The 21394-nt window shown below is 47.5% G+C and overlaps 1 long non-coding RNA gene across 1 annotated transcript; it reads right to left on the bottom strand.

The window, feature by feature from the left end:
* Nucleotides 1–5508: 5508 nt before the first annotated feature.
* On the bottom strand, nucleotides 5509–14605 carry LOC117509740. The gene is made up of 4 exons (XR_004560489.1): nucleotides 14503–14605; nucleotides 10682–10683; nucleotides 5554–5558; nucleotides 5509–5518 (listed from the first exon to the last, which is right to left on the bottom strand). It is a non-coding gene; the product is annotated as an uncharacterized LOC117509740 (long non-coding RNA).
* Between the last annotated feature and the right edge of the window lie 6789 nt (nucleotides 14606–21394).

Below are 21394 nucleotides of genomic sequence, written 5' to 3'. Positions count from 1 at the left end.
TTCAACTAAACTGCAAATATATGATTTTTTTTAACATTCATGAAACACTTCTCTAAATTAATAACAGTAAATTCTGAATAGACTATTTTTTAAGTGTTGCATGTGCTACATAATGAAGTGCACCTTCTATATATTCAGTGAAGTGCACTGAAGCAGAATATATGTGACAGTAAGGTGCTGAGTAATCCTCTGGGTTTTCTGGATCCTAGGCGTGATTCATCAACACCTGGGAGTGGGTTTTGCACCTTATGTACTTTGTTCAGTGATGTGCACTGAACCAGAACTTAACCACTGCTGAGTATACTGCTGACTCATCACTTTGCTTTTGCTAAGTGAAGTAATCTGGATAGTGATATTCATTGCTACTAAAATATAATAATGCCAAATGATAGTCCTTCATCTAATAAATTCATTGTGCTCCCCAGCCCTGAATAGTTTGTCATGAGGGATTTCCTCTTTGCAGTGTGTTGTATTTGACATTGTTTACTAACAAGGCCATAGGGTCACTGACCCTAAAGAGATTCCCTCCTTGGCACAGTGATCTATTCAACAATTCAGTGTTACAACCAAAACTATGATACATACACTTTTCTTTCCTTTATATTTGATATCCTTGACCATGAAAACATACCACTAGACTTTGTTATAGGACTAGGTGTTTAAGTCCCTCCATGTTCATGATAGGTGACGGTGGAGTGGGATTTGACATTGATGACCATGCGGCGCCACCTGTGCGACACATCATCAGTTGTTTACCCTGGCATCATCGGGTGTTTCGGCCATTTCCACACAAGACACCCTCTGCCAGGGTTGGAACACCACAGGCTGATCAGACCTGGGTGTGTGTCACACGGCGGCAACACATGGTCATCTGGCAGCCCACGTTGTGTCCCTGCGCTTGAGCCACAACCAGTGGCTGCTTTGCTCAGCTGCCACGGACAGTTCTTTTATTGCCCCCCGTTGGGCCTACCCTTTGATGCCAACTTCCTTCAGCAGTCCTGTGGTACTTCTGGACACAAAGCCTCTACAACCCACCTCCACAGGCCACACCTTCACATTCCAGCCCCGCCCCTCTGCTTCACTTGCTAGGTCAGCATACCGCAGCCTCTTCCTCTCATATGCCTCCCCGATCGCATCCTCCCATGGGACAGTGAGCTCCACAATGAAGACGCGCTGGCAGGAATTAGACCATAGGACCAGGTCCGGGCGCAAGTTTGTCACTGTGATTTAGGGTGGAAAGCTAAGCCTCTGACTGAGGTCCACCCGCATTTCCCAGTCCTGGGCTATGGTCAGTAGGCCCGCCTCCAGAGGAGCTGGCTTGGTCCCCATTTTCTCCCCTTCCCGGACAAAGTGTTGTGAAAGTGTAGTGACATGGACCCACAACAGGGGGCGCAAATGAACAGACAATAGAAGAAGTCAAATATGAACACTTTACTGTTGTGAATGCCACAACTACACATAGCAGATTATGAGTGACAGCTGTCACCCCGGCCACTCTTGTGGGGCGGCAGCGCCCTCTCGTGCCTGAAGCCCGCACTTCAGGCAGGGCGCCCTCTGGTGGTGGGCCAGCAGTACCTCCTCTTCTGGCGGCCCACACAACAGGACCCCCCCCTCAATGGGCGCCTCCTGGTGCCCGACCAGGCTTGTCCGGGTGGCGACGGTAAAAATCGGCCAGGAGTGCCAGGTCCAGGATGAAGCTCCTCTTCACCCAGGAGCGTTCTTCGGGTTCATACCCCTCCCAGTCCACCAAATACTGGAAACCCCGGCCCATTCGACGGACGTCCAGGGGCCGGCGCACTGTCCAAGCCGGCTCCCTGTCGATGATACGGCAGGAGGCGGCGCCGGGCCGGATGTACAGAGGGGTGAGGTGTGATGTGGTTTGAGTCTCGACACGTGAAACACCGGATGGATCCGCAGTGAAGCCGGGAGTTGGAGCCTCACTGCGGCGGGACTGAGGATCTTGAGGATCTTATAGGGCCCAATGTACCGGTCCTTGAGTTTGGGGGAATCGACCTGGAGGGGGATGTTCCTCATACATAGCCACACCTCCTGCCCGGGCTGATATGCGGGGGCCGGGGACCGTCGGCGGTCTGCATGGGTCTTCGCCCTCGTCCGGGCCCTCAACAAGGCTGAACGGGCGGTGCGCCACACCTGACGGCATCTCCACAGGTGGGCCTGGACCGAGGGCACACCGACCTCTCCCTCCACCACAGGAAACAAAGGGGGCTTGTACCCCAGACACACCTTGAATGGGGAGAGGACGGTGGCAGAGGACACTTGGCTGTTATGCGCATACTCGATCCAGGCCAGATGTTCACTCCAAGCCGTCGGGTGTGCGGATGTCGTACAGCGCAGGGCCTGCTCCAGCTCTTGATTAGCCCATTCTGCCTGTCCGTTGGTCTGTGGGTGATACCCAGACGAGAGGCTCACGGTGGCCCCCAGCTCCCGGTAGAAACTCCTCCAAACCTGTGAGGAAAACTGGGGACCATGATCTGAGATGATGTCTGTTGGTATCCCATGCAGACGTACGACATGGTGGACCAGGAGGTCCACTGTCTCCTGGGCCGACGGGAGCTTCGGGAGGGCCACAAAGTGGGCCACCTTGGAGAACTGGTCCACTATCGTGAGGATGGTGGTGTACCCCCGGGACGGCGGGAGGCCCGTGATGAAATCCAGACTGATGTGGGACCAGGGGCGATGAGGCACAGGAAGCGGCTGAAGGAGTCCCTGTGCCTTTTGGTGGTCCGCCTTGCCCCTGGCACAGGTGGTGCAGGCCTGGATATATTCCCGGACGTCAGCCTCCAGGGACGACCCACCAGAAGCGCTGCCGGACCACTGCCACGGACCTTCACACCCCTGGGTGGCAGGAGAGCTTGGAACCGTGACAGAAGTCCAGGACGGCAGCCCTGGCCTCTGGTGGGATGTAAAGTTTGTTCTTTGGCCCTGTTCCCTGTCTCCACGACCCAGGTAAGGGTGGCCACGATAGTGGACTCCGGTACGATGGGCTCCGGTGGATCCGACAGCTCGGTTTTGACTTCATTTTCATGCACCCGGGACAAGGCATCCAACCTCTGGTTCTTGGTCCCGGGGCGGTAGGTGATCCGGAAGTCAAAACGTCCGAAGAACAGTGACCAGCGGGCTTGCCTGGGGTTCAGCCACCTGGCGGTCCTGATATACTCCAGGTTCCAGTCGTCAGTAAAAACCATGAATGGCACTGACGCTCCCTCCAACAGATGTCTCCACTCCTCAAGAGCCTCTTTCACTGCAAGGAGTTCTCGATTGCCCACGTCATAGTTCTGTTCTGCTGGGGTCAACCTGTGGGAAAAATAGGCACACGGGTGAAGAACCTTATCGTTCTCTCCGCTCTGGGATAGCACGGCTCCTATCCCTGAGTCAGAGGCGTCCACTTCAACCACAAACTGGCGACTGGGATCGGGCTGCACCAAGACGGGTGCAGTCGAGAAGCGCTGTTTCAACTCCCTGAACGCGGCATCGCACCGATCCGACCAGGTGAAGGGAATCTTTGGTGAGGTCAGGGCTGTCAGGGGGCTAACTACCTGACTATAGCCCTTAATGAACCTTCTGTAAAAATTTGCGAAGCCGAGGAACTGTTGCAGCTTCCTACGGCTCGTAGGTTGGGGCCAGTCTCTCACCGCCGCGACCTTGGCCGGATCCGGGGCGACGGAGTTGGAGGAGATGATAAACCCCAGGAAGGACAAAGAGGTGCGGTGAAACTCACACTTCTCGCCCTTCACAAACAGCCGGTTCTCCAACAACCGCTGCAGGACCTGACGTACATGTCAGACATGAGTCTCAGGGTCCGGAGAAAAAATGAGTATATCGTCCAGATATATGAAGACGAATGGGTGCAGGAAGTCCCGCAAGACGTCATTTACCAAAGCTTAGAACGTCGCGGGGACGTTAGTGAGGCCGAACGGCATGACCAGGTACTCAAAATGACCTAACGGGGTGTTGAATGCCGTCTTCCACTTGTCTCCTTTCCGGACCCGAACCAGGTGATATGCGTTCCTAAGATCCAGCTTTGTGAATATTTTGGCTCCATGCAGGGGGGTGAACACCGAATCCAACAAAGGCAACGGGTATCGGTTGAGAACCGTGATCTCATTCAGCCCCCGATAATCAATGCATGGACGAAGACCGCCATCTTTCTTGCCCAGAAAAAAGAAACCTGCTCCCATCGGGGAGGTGGAGTTCTGGATCAGCCCGGCAGCTAAGGAGTCCCGGATGTAGGTCTCCATCGATTCGCGCTCAAGTCGTGAGAGGTTGTACAGCCTGCTGGACAGGAACTCCACGCCTGGAATCAAATCGATGGCACAATCGTACGGACGGTGTGGGGGAAGGGTGAGTGCCAGATCCTTGCTGAAAATGTCAGCAAGATAGTGGTACTCAACCGGCACCGCCGACAGATTGGGAGGGACTTTGACCTGCTCCTTAGCCTGGGAACCAGGAGGAACCGAGGATCCTAAACACCCCCGATGGCAGGTCTCGCTCCACTGAACCACCACCCCGGACGGCCAATCAATCCGGGGATTGTGTTTTAACATCCATGGGAACCCCAGAATCACATGGGAGGTAGAGGAGTCACAAAAAAACTCTATCTCCTCCCGATGATTCCCTGACACCACCAGAGTTACTGGTAGTGTCTTGTGTGTGATTAAAGGGAGAAGGGTGCCATCCAGTGCTCGCACCTGCAATGGCAAAGGAAGCGCCACCAGAGGGAGCCCTACCTCCCTGGCCCATCTGCTGTCTAGCAGATTCCCTTCTGACCCCGTGTCTACCAGTGCTGGGGCCTGAAGGGTTAAATCCCCGCTAAGGATTGTAACTGGGAGTCGTGTGGAAATATGTGTGTGTCCCACGTGAATGTCTTGGCCCACCCTAAGCCCAGTTTCTAGGGGCGGGTGTTGGTGTTTAACCGCTTGGGGCAGTCTCTCAATTGATGCTCAATTGAGCCGCAGACAAAGCACGCCCCACGGGCGAGCCTCCTCTGTCTATTCGGTGGTCTGAATGTGGCCCTGCTCGTGTCCATAGCTTCGTCAGCAGGGGCAGCTGTAGCCACACGGAGTGTAGAGGCCGTGGAGCATGGGAGGGTGGACCTTTTTCGGACCCGGAAGGAAGAGGGACGGCGCGTGCCCGGCCACGCCCCTCGTCTCGTTCCCGACAGCGTTCCCCCAACCGATTGTCTAACCGTATAACGAGGTCGATAAGCCCATCTAATTCCCGCGGTTCGTCCTTAGCCACCAGGTGCTCCTTCAGGACCGACGACAGTCCGTTTATGAAGGCGGCACGGAGCGCAGCGTTATTCCAGCCGGACCTCGCAGCCGCAATGCGGAAGTCGACTGCATAAGCGGCTACGCTCCGGCGTCCTTGTCTCACTGACAGCAGCACAGTTGAAGCGGTCTCTCCCCTGTTAGGGTGGTCAAACACGGTTTTGAACTCCCTCACAAACCCAGTGTACGTATGAAGGAGCCGTGAATTTTGCTCCCAAAGCGCCGTAGCCCTTGCGCGTGCCTCTCCTCGAAGCAAATTAATCACATAAGCTACTTTACTAGCATCAGACACGTACATGACGGGATGTTGTGCAAAGACGAGCGAACACTGCATAAGAAAGTCCGCGCACGTCTCCACACAACCTCTGTACGGCTCTGGGGGGGCTTATGTATGCTTCAGGGGATGGTGGGAGGGGTTGTTGATTATATCCTGCACAGGGTCGGCAGGAGGAGAAGCTGCAGCAGCGCCCTGAGCGCTCGCTGCCACCTGTGCGGAGAGAGCCTCCACCCTGCGGTTCAGGAGGATGTTTTGCTCGGTCATCTGATCCAACCAAGCAGTAAAGGCGGTGAGGATGTGCTGCAACTCACCAATCACGCCTCCTGCAGACGCCTGTGCACCCTGTTCTCCCATTGGCTGTTCAACTGCTGGATGACGCCCCTCGGAGTCCATGACGCTGGCCGAGATATCCTGTTGTGAAAGTGTAGTGACACGGACCCACAACAGGGGCGCAAATGAACGGACAATAGAAGAAGTCAAATATGAACACTTTACTGTTGTGAATGCCACAACTACACACAGCAGATTATAGAACGAATACAGAATCAATCAATCAAGGTGTCGTGTGGGCAGGCTCGACGATAGGAGCCGTCCGTCTGGAGAAGAACAGGAACCACACGATTTCCTCTGCCACCGAACCAGGAGAATACTGGAGCCGCCAAGTTCCGAGTCCCCAGATGGCCACCGTCTCCACGTGTCGGATCTGGTACTGCTGGCGAAGAGCAAAAACAGTCAGGTGTGGGTGTGTGTACACCCCGTAACAAGTATGGTGGTTATTCCACCTCCACCTCTCATCCACACTCGTGTAGCTACTGTCAATCACTTAACTGGCGGGATGCAGAGCGAAGCAGTCGCGGCATATGCCGGTTCCTCAGGAAAACAGCTGCAACAACATATTCACTGAAACAACGTTAGTAGTGATAACACTCAGGCTGAGAATGTTACCTCCTTGGTAGAACGATATCTCGGCGACGTGGTGGAGGTGTTGTCCTGCTTTATTAGGGGTGAGGAGCAGATGATTGGTGACAGCTGTCATAGCTGATGAGTGACAGCTGTCACCCCCGGTCCGCTCTTGTGGGGCGGCAGCGCCCTCTCGTGCCTGAAGCCCGCACTTCAGGCAGGGCACCCTCTGGTGGTGGGCCAGCAGTACCTCCTCTTCTGCCGGCCCTCACAACACAAAGGACGTCTTCCATGGGACAACAGGCTGAGAATTTGGAGGCATGGCATTGGTAGTTACCCTTTTCCTCAAGTTTGGCAGCCAAGTGTATCTTCCTTGAGTCAGGCTGGTCTTACAACCCACCAAGATATGCTTGAGGCTTGCGGGGACTGCACACAGGGGACAGGCTGGTTCCTCTCCATACCAGAGGTGTAAGTTGGTTGGAGAGGGCAGAACATCATATGTGGCCCTGACGATGAAACTGGGCCTGTTAGCCTCCATGCTCCACAGCTCATCCCATGTTATTCTTTTATGTCTTTATTAGTTCAAAAGTTATTGTATAAAAATGATTTTTCAGTAATGGCAGTTTCTTCTTCTGGATCTAGCTCCATAACATTTGAAGCTACATCAAATCTGATGACTGACACCTTACTGAATCAGTACAGATTCAGCTACAATTTGGTGTTAGTTGTGCATCTCTAGCTTCATGTGTCACCTCACACTGACACATTTTCTATTTCCCCTATATTTTTGCATTTTCTGGATCACCAGATCCGGAATCCGGGTCTGATCATCACCAAACTTTGTTGTTTGATAGAACATTTGACTATGTTACACCCAGGGTTGGGTAGGATTACTTTGAAATGTAATCCAAAAGTAATCAGATTACAAGTAATCCAAATGTATGTACATACATACACTCAACAAAAATATAAACGCAACACTTTTGGTTTTGCTCCCATTTTGTATGAGATGAACTCAAAGATCTAAAACTTTTTCCACATACACAATATCACCATTTCCCTCAAATATTGTTCACAAACCAGTCTAAATCTGTGATAGTGAGCACTTCTCCTTTGCTGAGATAATCCTTCCCACCTCACAGGTGTGCCATATCAAGATGCTGATTAGACACCATGATTAGTGCACAGGTGTGCCTTAGACTGCCCACAATAAAAGGCCACTCTGAAAGGTGCAGTTTTATCACACAGCACAATGCCACAGATGTCGCAAGATTTGAGGGAGCGTGCAATTGGCATGCTGACAGCAGGAATGTCAACCAGAGCTGTTGCTCGTGTATTGAATGTTCATTTCTCTACCATAAGCCATCTCCAAAGGCGTTTCAGAGAATTTGGCAGTACATCCAACCAGCCTCACAACCGCAGACCACGTGTAACCACACCAGCCCAGGTCCTCCACATCCAGCATGTTCACCTCCAAGATCGTCTGAGACCAGCCACTTCGGACAGCTGCTGAAACAATCGGTTTGCATAACCAAAGAATTTCTGCACAAACTGTCAGAAACCATCTCAGGGAAGCTCATCTGCATGCTCGTTGTCCTCATCAGGGTCTCGACCTGACTCCAGTTCGTTGTCGTAACCGACTTGAGTGGGCAAATGCTCACATTTGCTGGCATTTGGCACGTTGGAGAGGTGTTCTCTTCACGGATGAATCCTGGTTCACACTGTCCAGGGCAGATAGCAGACAGCATGTGTGGCGTCGTGTGGGTGAGCGGTTCTCTGATGTCAATGTTGTGGATCGAGTGGCCCATGGTGGCAGTGGGGTTATGGTATGGGTTGGCTTCTGTTATGGACGAAGAACACAGGTGCATTTTATTGATGGCATTTTGAATGCACAGAGATACCGTGACGAGATCCTGAGGCCCATTGTTGTGCCATACATCCAAGAACATCACCTCATGTTGCAGCAGGATAATGCACAGCCCCATGTTGCAAGGATCTGTACACAATTTTTGGAAGCTGAAAATGTCCCAGTTCTTGCATGGCCGGCATACTCACCGGACATGTCACCCATTGAGCATGTTTGGGATGCTCTGGACCGGCGTATACGACAGCGTGTACCAGTTCCTGCAAGTATCCAGCAACTTTGCACAGCCATTGAAGAGGAGTGGACCAACATTCCACAGGCCACAATTGACAACCTGATCAACTCTATGCGAAGGAGATGTGTTACACTGCATGAGGCAAATGGTGGTCACACCAGATACTGACTGGTATCCCCCCCAATAAAACAAAACTGCACCTTTCAGAGTGGCCTTTTATTGTGGGCAGTCTAAGGCACACCTGTGCACTAATCATGGTGTCTAATCAGCATCTTGGTATGGCACACCTGTGAGGTGGGATGGATTATCTCAGCAAAGGAGAAGTGCTCACTATCACAGATTTAGACTGGTTTGTGAACAATATTTGAGGGAAATGGTGATATTGTGTATGTGGAAAAAGGTTTAGATCTCTGAGTTCATCTCATACAAAATGGGAGCAAAACCAAAAGTGTTTATATTTTTGTTGAGTGTACATGTAATCCACATGTATTTTTTCAAAGTAATCCTACCCAACCTTGGTTACACCCTAATTTTTTTCAAGCCTTTCTGCCTTGTTTTTGTGGAGTTCCCCCTATCCTGCAATGGTGAAGAATCCTTTAAAAAATTCCTGGATCCGGATCATGATCCGGCTCACCACTAAAGTTTAATCACTTGTTCCTCTTGTCACTCCACAAAATTTCATCAAAATCCGTTCAAAACTTTTTGAGTTATCCTGCTGACAAACAGACAGACAGACAAACAAACAAACAAACACGTCCGAAAACATAACCGCCTTGGCGGAGGTAATAAATGTATTGTAATGGTTTTAGGAGCCGCTCTGCGTTGAACAGCATCTGCAGCAGGACGCCTCAGCTCAGCAGCTTGAACAGCGTAGATCCGTGTGACTTTCAACACTAATATTTGGGAATGTGTGTATGTCAGAGTAAGTTTAATACTTTCCTGACATAATTTAATGTAATTTAATTTTACTGGCTCGATATCCAGGTCAAAATGACATTTTTCTAGCGTGTATTTTGCGATCATTTTTCTGAGTGTGTTCAGTCACAAATCTCCATTGAAAATGCATTAACATCCGGAAACTTCATCAATATTTTGCCCGGTTAGGAGACGTCATGCTGTCCATGTTTTTGTTTTAAAGAAAAAAAATATTATACGAGGTCTGTCCATAAAGTATAGGTCCTTTTTATTTTTTTCTAAAACTATATGGATTTCATTCATATGTTTTTACGTCAGACATGCTTGAACCCTCGTGCGCATGCGTGAGTTTTTCCACGCCTGTCGGTGACGTCATTCGCCTGTGAGCACTCCTTGTGGGAGGAGTCGTCCAGCCCCTCGTCGGAATTCCTTTGTCTGAGAAGTTGCTGAGAGACTGGCGCTTTGTCTGATCAAACTTTTTTCTAACCTGTGAGACACATGGAAGTGGACATGGTTCGAAAAATTAAGCTGGTTTTCAGTGAAAATTTTAACAGCTGATGAGAGATTTTGAGGTGATTCTGTCGCGTTAAGGACTTTTCACGGTGCAAGACGTCGCTCAGCGCTATCAGCCGCCGTCATCAGCCTGTTCAAGCTGAAAACCTCCACATTTCAGGCTTTATTGATCCAGGACGTCGTGAGAGAACAGAGAAGTTTCAGAAGAAGTCGGTTTTCAGCATTTTATCCGGATATTCCACTGTTAAAGGAGATTTTTTTAATGAAAGACGTGCAGGTGGATTGCAGTGTCGGCTCGCAGCCGCCGCAACTCTCCGCCACAGGAAAAACACCTCTGTTGGAAGCCTTGAGGACAAGTTGGAACATCTCCAGCTGATAAACAATTTCTCATATACTCACTCCACTGAAAGCCATCAAAAGCCGCCTGGATTTTACAAATGGTTATCAACACGGAGGTGTTTTTTCTGTGCCGCTGCGCCGCATCGGCTGCGTCCCGACGCGCGGACCCGTCCGCACATCTTTCATTAAAAAAATCTCCTTTAACAGTGGAATATCCGGATAAAATGCTGAAACCGACTTCTTCTGAAACTTCTCTGTTCTCTCATGACGTCCTGGATCAACAGAGCCTGAAATGTGGAGGTTTTAAGCTTGAAACAGGCTGATGACGCTGCCTGAGAGCGCAGCGCGACGTCTCGCACCGTGAAAAGTCCTTAAAGCGACAGAATCACCTCAAAATCTCTCATCAGCTGTTAAAATTTTCACTGAAAACCAGCTTAATTTTTCGAACCATGTCCACTTCGATGTGTCTCACAGGTTTAGAAAAAATTTTGATGAAACAAAGCGCCAGTCTCTCAGCAACTTCTCAGACAAAGGAATTCCGACGAGGGGCTGGACGACTCCTCCCACAAGGAGTGCTCACAGGCGAATGATGTCACCGACAGGCGTGGAAAAACTCACACATACGCACGAGGGTGCAAGCATGTCTGACGTAAAAACATATGAATGAAATCCATATAGTTTTTGAAAAAAATAAAAAGGACCTATACTTTACGGACAGCCCTCGTATACAGATAATATCATAAAATGCATTAAAATTGTAATCCTGCGAACTAATCCCCATTTTTACTAAATATACCTGTAATCTGAATACATCTTTTTTTCTGTAACTGTAGCGGAATACAGTTACCTTTTTTTGTATCCTCATTACGTAACGCCGTTACATGTATTCCGTTATTCCCCAAGCCTGTACATATTACTGCCTTACGCAGCCGGCAGAGCCAGTGGTTGATATAAGAAAGTGATTTATTTGTAAACTCTTGGGACTGTAAAATCAATATTCCTTTGGGGTCCAGAGTGGATCCAGATTGGTTTGGATTCAGTTTATTTGGCATTAAAAGTTCATGTACATAAAATACATAAATGCTGAGGATTACACAGGAAAATATACAACTTATTTATCTTGTGGACCCTTGGGAGGGAGACTAAAAAAAGTGCCTTTATGTGATGTCATTAAGGCACATTAAAGTTCATAGCACTTTGTAATGTCATTTAGGCACATTAAAGCTCATAGCACTTTGTAATGTTATTAAGGCACATTAAAGCTCATAGTACTTTGTGATGTCATAAAGGCACATTAAAGCTCATAGTACTTTGTGATGTCATTAAGGCACATTAAAGCTCATAGCACTTTGTAATGTCATTAAGGCACATTAAAGCTCATAGTACTTTGTGATGTCATAACGGCACATTAAAGCTTATAGTGCTCAAATTATTTGTCACACAAAGGATTTGAGGTCCACATAACTGAGTGTTCATAAGTCACAGTGCCCTTGTGACAGCGACTGTGAGCCAGAATCATCACATATCAATAACTCCCTTGAGATATTTATCAGAAACAGCGAACGCATAGATCCGAAGTTGACAGGAGAGGGATCCACTCATCAGTTGAGGACCAGTGCTGCTCATCACCACGAGGAGATGGAGGACCTGAGTGCATATCAGAAATTGGAGAAGAGACTCAGACATCTTGAGGAGCTGCTGAAGAAAAAAGAGCTGGAGATCTTGAAGATCAAGAAGCGTCAACTTCAGCTCTTGAAGGAGGCCAAGGATGCTGAGGTCCTGACAGCAGAGCAGCTGGAAACCTGCCAGAAGGACTTAAGTCCAGAGATGGAAGAACATGTCGAAGAAGTTAGGAACTATTACCAGAAACGGCTGGAACAGCAGAAGGAGAGTTATAGAAAGGACCTGCAAGACCTTGAGGAGATTTACCAGAAGAGAGCTGATGACAAAAACAGGAGCTGTAAGGGATATGTTCTTCTAGGGATTGGACTTGTTGTTGGATTGCTGGTGGGACGTTTTGGATGGTAGGATTTTGGAGTTATAAAGACTGGAATTTGGGGGGGGAAAGACTACCTTCATTGGTTCTGATGAATGCCTTTAGGGAAAGACCCAAAGATGGTGGCAGAGGGATCCACTTGTCCACAGAGGGATCCGCAGCAGAGCAACTGTAAACCTACTGGAAGGAACTAAGACCAAAGATCTAAGCCTTCTCCCCAGAGATGGAAGAAGTCATGAACCATTTCTGTAAATGTCTGGAAGAGCAGAAATGAGAGGCTTAGGAAGGACTTGACAACCCAAGAGAAGATCTACCAGAAGAAACCCTTTGCTACAAACATCAGCTATAAGGGTTGTGTTCTTCTGGGGGTTGGATTTGTCCTTGGATCTTTGGTGGCATGTTTGGAGTCCCTTCAGACATTCATCATCATCAACCATCTGCAGAGTTCCAGTGTTGTTAATCACCACAATGACCAAAAACTGAGCTGTGGGATTCTGTCATGCCTTATTGTTATTATTGTTGTTGTTGTAGTACGACATTAACGTATTATAAATTCCTCTGAAACTCCGATTTTGGTCCATTTATTTGCTGTGTCTGTCTTTATGTTTTGATGGTATTTATTTTTGTTTGTTTTTATTGGTTTGCAGCTAGTCTAGTATTTATTTATGGTAAATGGCTTTTCCATCTGCATCAGACGCTCAAAGTGCTTTACAATAATGACTCACATTCACCCTGATGTGAGGGTGTTGCCATACAAGGCGCTCACTACACACCGGGAGCAACAGGGGGTTAAAGACCTTGAATTAGTGATTTTCCAGTCAGGCTGGGATTCTGGTCTCAAACCCAACGCCTTAACCACGAGACCATCACCTCTTCTCTCTCTCTCTCTCTCTTTGTGTGTGTGTGTGTGTGTGTGTGTGTGTGGCCGCAATTTATGTTTTGTTTTCGTTCACGGCTGGTCTAGTATTTATTAGTCTTGTTGAAGTAATTTGAAGTAATTTGACAAGACTGTGTTGGTCTGTCTGTTGGTTTGTTTGTTTGTTTATATGTTTGTTTGTCTGTCCATTTGTTTGTTTGTTTGTTCACCTTAAATTTGGAGCGTTTTTCATCTGATTGACTTGAAATTTGGTCAGAACATGTGGACTGTCTGTGTGTATAAGCCTAAAAAACAAATAGAGCACAAAGACCTTTCAACAAGACTTGTCAGTGACTCACTGATGTTTTATTTTCTGTTTTTGAAGGGCTCTGGCTTGTATACAATATCCACATTTTTATTTAAATGTTCATTTACATACACCTCAGTTCCTCTCAATTTTTTTGTTTGCTTTAACAAATTGTTCTAAAACTTCTTATTTGCAGACTGGATAATAATAACCAATTTTTACTTTTTATCTTTTTTTTGGAATTGAATGTCAGCCTGCAATATCATTCCTGTTAATGTGGACATTCTTCATGGAAAAAAAAAACAAATCATTCACCTGTTGGTCCAGGGAGTGAATTTCCCCCGGCACCACTGTCTTTCTCCTGCAATATTCTCCTGAGATCACAAACCTCCTTCAACAGTCCAAGCAGTTCCGTGTGTTTTTTCACTCCACTGAGCTCCTCAGACATGAAGTTCCAGAACAGTTTGATCTTATCCAAATCTTCACCACTTATGTTTTTTCTCGACATGATGAGCAGTTAAGAAGAAATATTTTACCTTCACCCTCTGAGCGGCTAATACACTGTCCAAGAGTGAAGGTCCCGTCCCAGCGTTTAGCCCCCGCTGGGCCTGGTGCCCAAACCTGCCTGGTGGCTAAACTGGCCTGGTCCAACGTTGGACAACTGTGCCAATAGCTGCAAAGGTAGCTGGCTGCTGCTGGGGCCTGGTCCCAGCCCAGTGGTTACTGGCTGCACCGTGAACATTGCTGGCATTGTATCTGAAGGTTCTCTTCAAGATGGTGACCGTTCCCTAAACTGCTGATAATTGCACCTCGTGGGCATTTGGGTGACCAGGGATTTCTTTGAGGCATTTCTTCATAAACTCCAACACCCACCACAACTGGTATTGTGTCTAATGACCATGTCGTCCGTCGATCTTGGTACTTTGTGACCCCCCCCCATCCCCCCCCACCCATAGTAATTTTGGACTGTTACATCAAGAAATTTGCCTTTTTATTGCTTATTCCAAATAACTATCAGGTTTTATTGCACCTCCTTCAATATGGCTGTTGCACTTCTATTGTGTCCTTTGCCATGTTCCTGTAGAGGAGCCTTGGGTTTTCTGCAAACTGCTTATCTGTTTAGAATTTTTTTTTTTTTTTTTTTTTTTTTACCTGGTCTTTGTTTCTGATTTGTGCAGCCAAGACTTTCACTAAGACTTGATGTTCTGCAGCCTCCCATCCAGTTGTTTATCTCCAATATTGTATTTTCTTTTAATGCAGCTGACTTTTTTTAAGGAGGTTCCTGTTATGATTTTGGCCTCCCATAAATGTTGTCATTTGGGAGATCTCTGCTCTTAGATTTATGATTTACTGCTGTCATGTCTTTTTTAGTGCCAGGCAATGATTAAAATTTTTTAATCACGATTAAACGCATGATTTTCGACAATTACTCGCTCACACTGCACAGTGTGATTATTTGCATTGCATAAAATTCAGTAATGAATTCAAAAGTATTGTACTGCACACTCTTATTTTTTAAAAGTACTGCTATATGCACAAAAGTCACTGATCTGTGTATAACACTGGATCACTCATTGGCCCACACACTCTGTACAAACCGCTGAAGTAAAAGGGCGGCCATCTTACCACTCACAAGTTATGAGAACCGCACATTGACAGCTTATTAGAACATAAACGGTTTTGAATAATAAGCGAGCTGATTCTCTCATTTCCTTGTTTTTGTTCTCCAGTTAATGTAACCTTCATCCCTCCTCATCTATGTCTGCCATGATTAGCTCTTTGATTATTACCATTCTTTCTTTTAGTACTTTGACACATTCTCCCCTGCAGCTATCGACCCCGAGTCTGGGGCCCATTGCATTCTATTAAAAAGAAATCCAAGAGAAAAAAAGGTGGCTTTGGACTAAAAGTTGGTGTGAAGGTTTGATGTGTTTGGATGTTCATGGTGTTTAACCTGTCAGCACGGTGCTGCAGTTGTTGAGGTGTGAGATGGCGACTGTGTCAGGAGTCCTGCTGTATGCTGGGATACTTTAATGTTGAAACTGTAAATTTTGGGGAAAATATAAACTTCTTAGGGCTAAAACTGAAATTCACCCTAAATGTTTTCCATCTTAAGTTCTTGATGCATTTTGATTATTATGCTTTTTTTTTTGTTTTGTTTTTTTGTTTTTTTTTCTTGCTTGGTTTTGTTATTGTTGTTTTGTTTTGTTATTGTTTGTTTGTTTCATCAAAGCATTGTTGACAAAATATAAAAATTTAGAATTGTTTTAAAAATGTGGATTTTTTTTTTTTTTTTTAATGGTGGAAATAGTGAAATTCACCAAAACACATTTTCTCTTTCAGTTTCTGATTTTAATTCTGTTGGTTTTGTTTGATTCATCTAAACACTGTTCACAGTTCTTCCTTGTGAAAATATGAAATTATGAAGTTTAGGGAAAATATGGACTTCTTTGGGGTGAAATTAAAGCAAAATGTTTCTTCTCTTTGGTTTTGATTTTTGATTTTTTTTTTTCAGATTAGTTTCTTTGATTCATTTAAACACTGTTCAAAATAATTCGTCACCACATTAAGAATTTTTGTTGTCATTAAATACTGTTGGGAAAAATAATAAAATTCATCAAAAAGGCTTCTTTTCCTCCATTTTGCTCCCAAAGTGCCGTAGCCCTTGCGCGTGCCTCTCCTCGAAGCAAATTAATCACATAAGCTACTTTACTAGCATCAGACACGTACATGACGGGATGTTGTGCAAAGACGAGCGAACACTGCATAAGAAAGTCCGCGCACGTCTCCACACAACCTCTGTACGGCTCTGGGGGGCTTATGTATGCTTCAGGGGATGGTGGGAGGGGTTGTTGATTATATCCTGCACAGGGTCGGCAGGAGGAGAAGCTGCAGCAGCGCCCTGAGCGCTCGCTGCCACCTGTGCGGAGAGAGCCTCCACCCTGCGGTTCAGGAGGATGTTTTGCTCGGTCATCTGATCCAACCAAGCAGTAAAGGCGGTGAGGATGTGCTGCAACTCACCAATCACGCCTCCTGCAGACGCCTGTGCACCCTGTTCTCCCATTGGCTGTTCAACTGCTGGATGACGCCCCTCGGAGTCCATGACGCTGGCCGAGATATCCTGTTGTGAAAGTGTAGTGACACGGACCCACAACAGGGGGCGCAAATGAACGGACAATAGAAGAAGTCAAATATGAACACTTTACTGTTGTGAATGCCACAACTACACACAGCAGATTATAGAACGAATACAGAATCAATCAATCAAGGTGTCGTGTGGGCAGGCTCGACGATAGGAGCCGTCCGTCTGGAGAAGAACAGGAACCACACGATTTCCTCTGCCACCGAACCAGGAGAATACTGGAGCCGCCAAGTTCCGAGTCCCCAGATGGCCACCGTCTCCACGTGTCGGATCTGGTACTGCTGGCGAAGAGCAAAAACAGTCAGGTGTGGGTGTGTGTACACCCCGTAACAAGTATGGTGGTTATTCCACCTCCACCTCTCATCCACACTCGTGTAGCTACTGTCAATCACTTAACTGGCGGGATGCAGAGCGAAGCAGTCGCGGCATATGCCGGTTCCTCAGGAAAACAGCTGCAACAACATATTCACTGAAACAACGTTAGTAGTGATAACACTCAGGCTGAGAATGTTACCTCCTTGGTAGAACGATATCTCGGCGACGTGGTGGAGGTGTTGTCCTGCTTTTATTAGGGGTGAGGAGCAGATGATTGGTGACAGCTGTCATAGCTGATGAGTGACAGCTGTCACCCCGGCCGCTCTTGTGGGGCGGCAGCGCCCTCTCGTGCCTGAAGCCCGCACTTCAGGCAGGGCACCCTCTGGTGGTGGGCCAGCAGTACCTCCTCTTCTGCCGGCCCTCACAACACAAAGGACGTCTTCCATGGGACAACAGGCTGAGAATTTGGAGGCATGGCATTGGTAGTTACCCTTTTTCCTCAAGTTTGGCAGCCAAGTGTATCTTCCTTGAGTCAGGCTGGTCTTACAACCCACCAAGATATGCTTGAGGCTTGCGGGGACTGCACACAGGGGACAGGCTGGTTCCTCTCCATACCAGAGGTGTAAGTTGGTTGGAGAGGGCAGAACATCATATGTGGCCCTGACGATGAAACTGGGCCTGTTAGCCTCCATGCTCCACAGCTCATCCCATGTTATTCTTTTATGTCTTTATTAGTTCAAAAGTTATTGTATAAAAATGATTTTTCAGTAATGGCAGTTTTCTTCTGGATCTAGCTCCATAACATTTGAAGCTACATCAAATCTGATGACTGACACCTTACTGAATCAGTACAGATTCAGCTACAATTTGGTGTTAGTTGTGCATCTCTAGCTTCATGTGTCACCTCACACTGACACATTTTCTATTTTCCCTATATTTTTGCATTTTCTGGATCACCAGATCCGGAATCCGGGTCTGATCATCACCAAACTTTGTTGTTTGATAGAACATTTGACTATGTTACACCCAGGGTTGGGTAGGATTACTTTGAAATGTAATCCAAAAGTAATCAGATTACAAGTAATCCAAATGTATGTACATACATATGTATGTACCAGTCAGTATCTGGTGTGACCACCATTTGCCTCATGCAGTGTAACACATCTCCTTCGCATAGAGTTGATCAGGTTGTCAATTGTGGCCTGTGGAATGTTGGTCCACTCCTCTTCAATGGCTGTGCAAAGTTGCTGGATACTTGCAGGAACTGGTACACGCTGTCGTATACGCCGGTCCAGAGCATCCCAAACATGCTCAATGGGTGACATGTCCGGTGAGTATGCCGGCCATGCAAGAACTGGGACATTTTCAGCTTCCAAAAATTGTGTACAGATCCTTGCAACATGGGGCTGTGCATTATCCTGCTGCAACATGAGGTGATGTTCTTGGATGTATGGCACAACAATGGGCCTCAGGATCTCGTCACGGTATCTCTGTGCATTCAAAATGCCATCAATAAAATGCACCTGTGTTCTTCGTCCATAACAGAAGCCAACCCATACCATAACCCCACTGCCACCATGGGCCACTCGATCCACAACATTGACATCAGAGAACCGCTCACCCACACGACGCCACACATGCTGTCTGCTATCTGCCCTGGACAGTGTGAACCAGGATTCATCCGTGAAGAGAACACCTCTCCAACGTGCCAAATGCCAGCAAATGTGAGCATTTGCCCACTCAAGTCGGTTACGACAACGAACTGGAGTCAGGTCGAGACCCTGATGAGGACAACGAGCATGCAGATGAGCTTCCCTGAGATGGTTTCTGACAGTTTGTGCAGAAATTCTTTGGTTATGCAAACCGATTGTTTCAGCAGCTGTCCGAGTGGCTGGTCTCAGACGATCTTGGAGGTGAACATGCTGGATGTGGAGGACCTGGGCTGGTGTGGTTACACGTGGTCTGCGGTTGTGAGGCTGGTTGGATGTACTGCCAAATTCTCTGAAACGCCTTTGGAGATGGCTTATGGTAGAGAAATGAACATTCAATACACGAGCAACAGCTCTGGTTGACATTCCTGCTGTCAGCATGCCAATTGCACGCTCCCTCAAATCTTGCGACATCTGTGGCATTGTGCTGTGTGATAAAACTGCACCTTTCAGAGTGGCCTTTTATTGTGGGCAGTCTAAGGCACACCTGTGCACTAATCATGGTGTCTAATCAGCATCTTGATATGGCACACCTGTGAGGTGGGAAGGATTATCTCAGCAAAGGAGAAGTGCTCACTATCACAGATTTAGACTGGTTTGTGAACAATATTTGAGGGAAATGGTGATATTGTGTATGTGGAAAAAGTTTTAGATCTTTGAGTTCATCTCATACAAAATGGGAGCAAAACCAAAAGTGTTGCGTTTATATTTTTGTTGAGTGTATGTATGTACATACATTTGGATTACTTGTAATCTGATTACTTTTGGATTACATTTCAAAGTAATCCTACCCAACCCTGGGTGTAACATAGTCAAATGTTCTATCAAACAACAAAGTTTGGTGATGATCAGACCCGGATTCCGGATCTGGTGATCCAGAAAATGCAAAAATATAGGGAAAATAGAAAATGTGTCAGTGTGAGGTGACACATGAAGCTAGAGATGCACAACTAACACCAAATTGTAGCTGAATCTGTACTGATTCAGTAAGGTGTCAGTCATCAGATTTGATGTAGCTTCAAATGTTATGGAGCTAGATCCAGAAGAAAACTGCCATAACTGAAAAATCATTTTTATACAATAACTTCTGAACTAATAAAGACATAAAAGAATAACATGGGATGAGCTGTGGAGCATGGAGGCTAACAGGCCCAGTTTCATCGTCAGGGCCACATATGATGTTCTGCCCTCTCCAACCAACTTACACCTCTGGTATGGAGAGGAACCAGCCTGTCCCCTGTGTGCAGTCCCCGCAAGCCTCAAGCATATCTTGGTGGGTTGTAAGACCAGCCTGACTCAAGGAAGATACACTTGGCTGCCAAACTTGAGGAAAAAGGGTAACTACCAATGCCATGCCTCCAAATTCTCAGCCTGTTGTCCCATGGAAGACGTCCTTTGTGTTGTGAGGGCCGGCAGAAGAGGAGGTACTGCTGGCCCACCACCAGAGGGCGCCCTGCCTGAAGTGCGGGCTTCAGGCACGAGAGGGCGCTGCCGCCCCACAAGAGCGGCCGGGGTGACAGCTGTCACTCATCAGCTATGACAGCTGTCACCAATCATCTGCTCCTCACCCCTAATAAAAGCAGGACAACACCTCCACCACGTCGCCGAGATATCGTTCTACCAAGGAGGTAACATTCTCAGCCTGAGTGTTATCACTACTAACGTTGTTTCAGTGAATATGTTGTTGCAGCTGTTTTCCTGAGGAACCGGCATATGCCGCGACTGCTTCGCTCTGCATCCCGCCAGTTAAGTGATTGACAGTAGCTACACGAGTGTGGATGAGAGGTGGAGGTGGAATAACCACCATACTTGTTACGGGGTGTACACACACCCACACCTGACTGTTTTTGCTCTTCGCCAGCAGTACCAGATCCGACACGTGGAGACGGTGGCCATCTGGGGACTCGGAACTTGGCGGCTCCAGTATTCTCCTGGTTCGGTGGCAGAGGAAATCGTGTGGTTCCTGTTCTTCTCCAGACGGACGGCTCCTATCGTCGAGCCTGCCCACACGACACCTTGATTGATTGATTCTGTATTCGTTCTATAATCTGCTGTGTGTAGTTGTGGCATTCACAACAGTAAAGTGTTCATATTTGACTTCTTCTATTGTCCGTTCATTTGCGCCCCCTGTTGTGGGTCCGTGTCACTACACTTTCACAACAGGATATCTCGGCCAGCGTCATGGACTCCGAGGGGCGTCATCCAGCAGTTGAACAGCCAATGGGAGAACAGGGTGCACAGGCGTCTGCAGGAGGCGTGATTGGTGAGTTGCAGCACATCCTCACCGCCTTTACTGCTTGGTTGGATCAGATGACCGAGCAAAACATCCTCCTGAACCGCAGGGTGGAGGCTCTCTCCGCACAGGTGGCAGCGAGCGCTCAGGGCGCTGCTGCAGCTTCTCCTCCTGCCGACCCTGTGCAGGATATAATCAACAACCCCTCCCACCATCCCCTGAAGCATACATAAGCCCCCCAGAGCCGTACAGAGGTTGTGTGGAGACGTGCGCGGACTTTCTTATGCAGTGTTCGCTCGTCTTTGCACAACATCCCGTCATGTACGTGTCTGATGCTAGTAAAGTAGCTTATGTGATTAATTTGCTTCGAGGAGAGGCACGCGCAAGGGCTACGGCGCTTTGGGAGCAAAATGGAGGAAAAGAAGCCTTTTTGATGAATTTTATTATTTTTCCCAACAGTATTTAATGACAACAAAAATTCTTAATGTGGTGACGAATTATTTTG

Source organism: Thalassophryne amazonica, chromosome 5 (assembly GCF_902500255.1).
Source record: "Thalassophryne amazonica chromosome 5, fThaAma1.1, whole genome shotgun sequence".
Classification (NCBI taxonomy): Eukaryota; Metazoa; Chordata; class Actinopteri; order Batrachoidiformes; family Batrachoididae; genus Thalassophryne; species Thalassophryne amazonica.
Note: the sequence above shows the minus strand (reverse complement) of the source record. Positions and strands in the feature narration are given on the sequence as shown.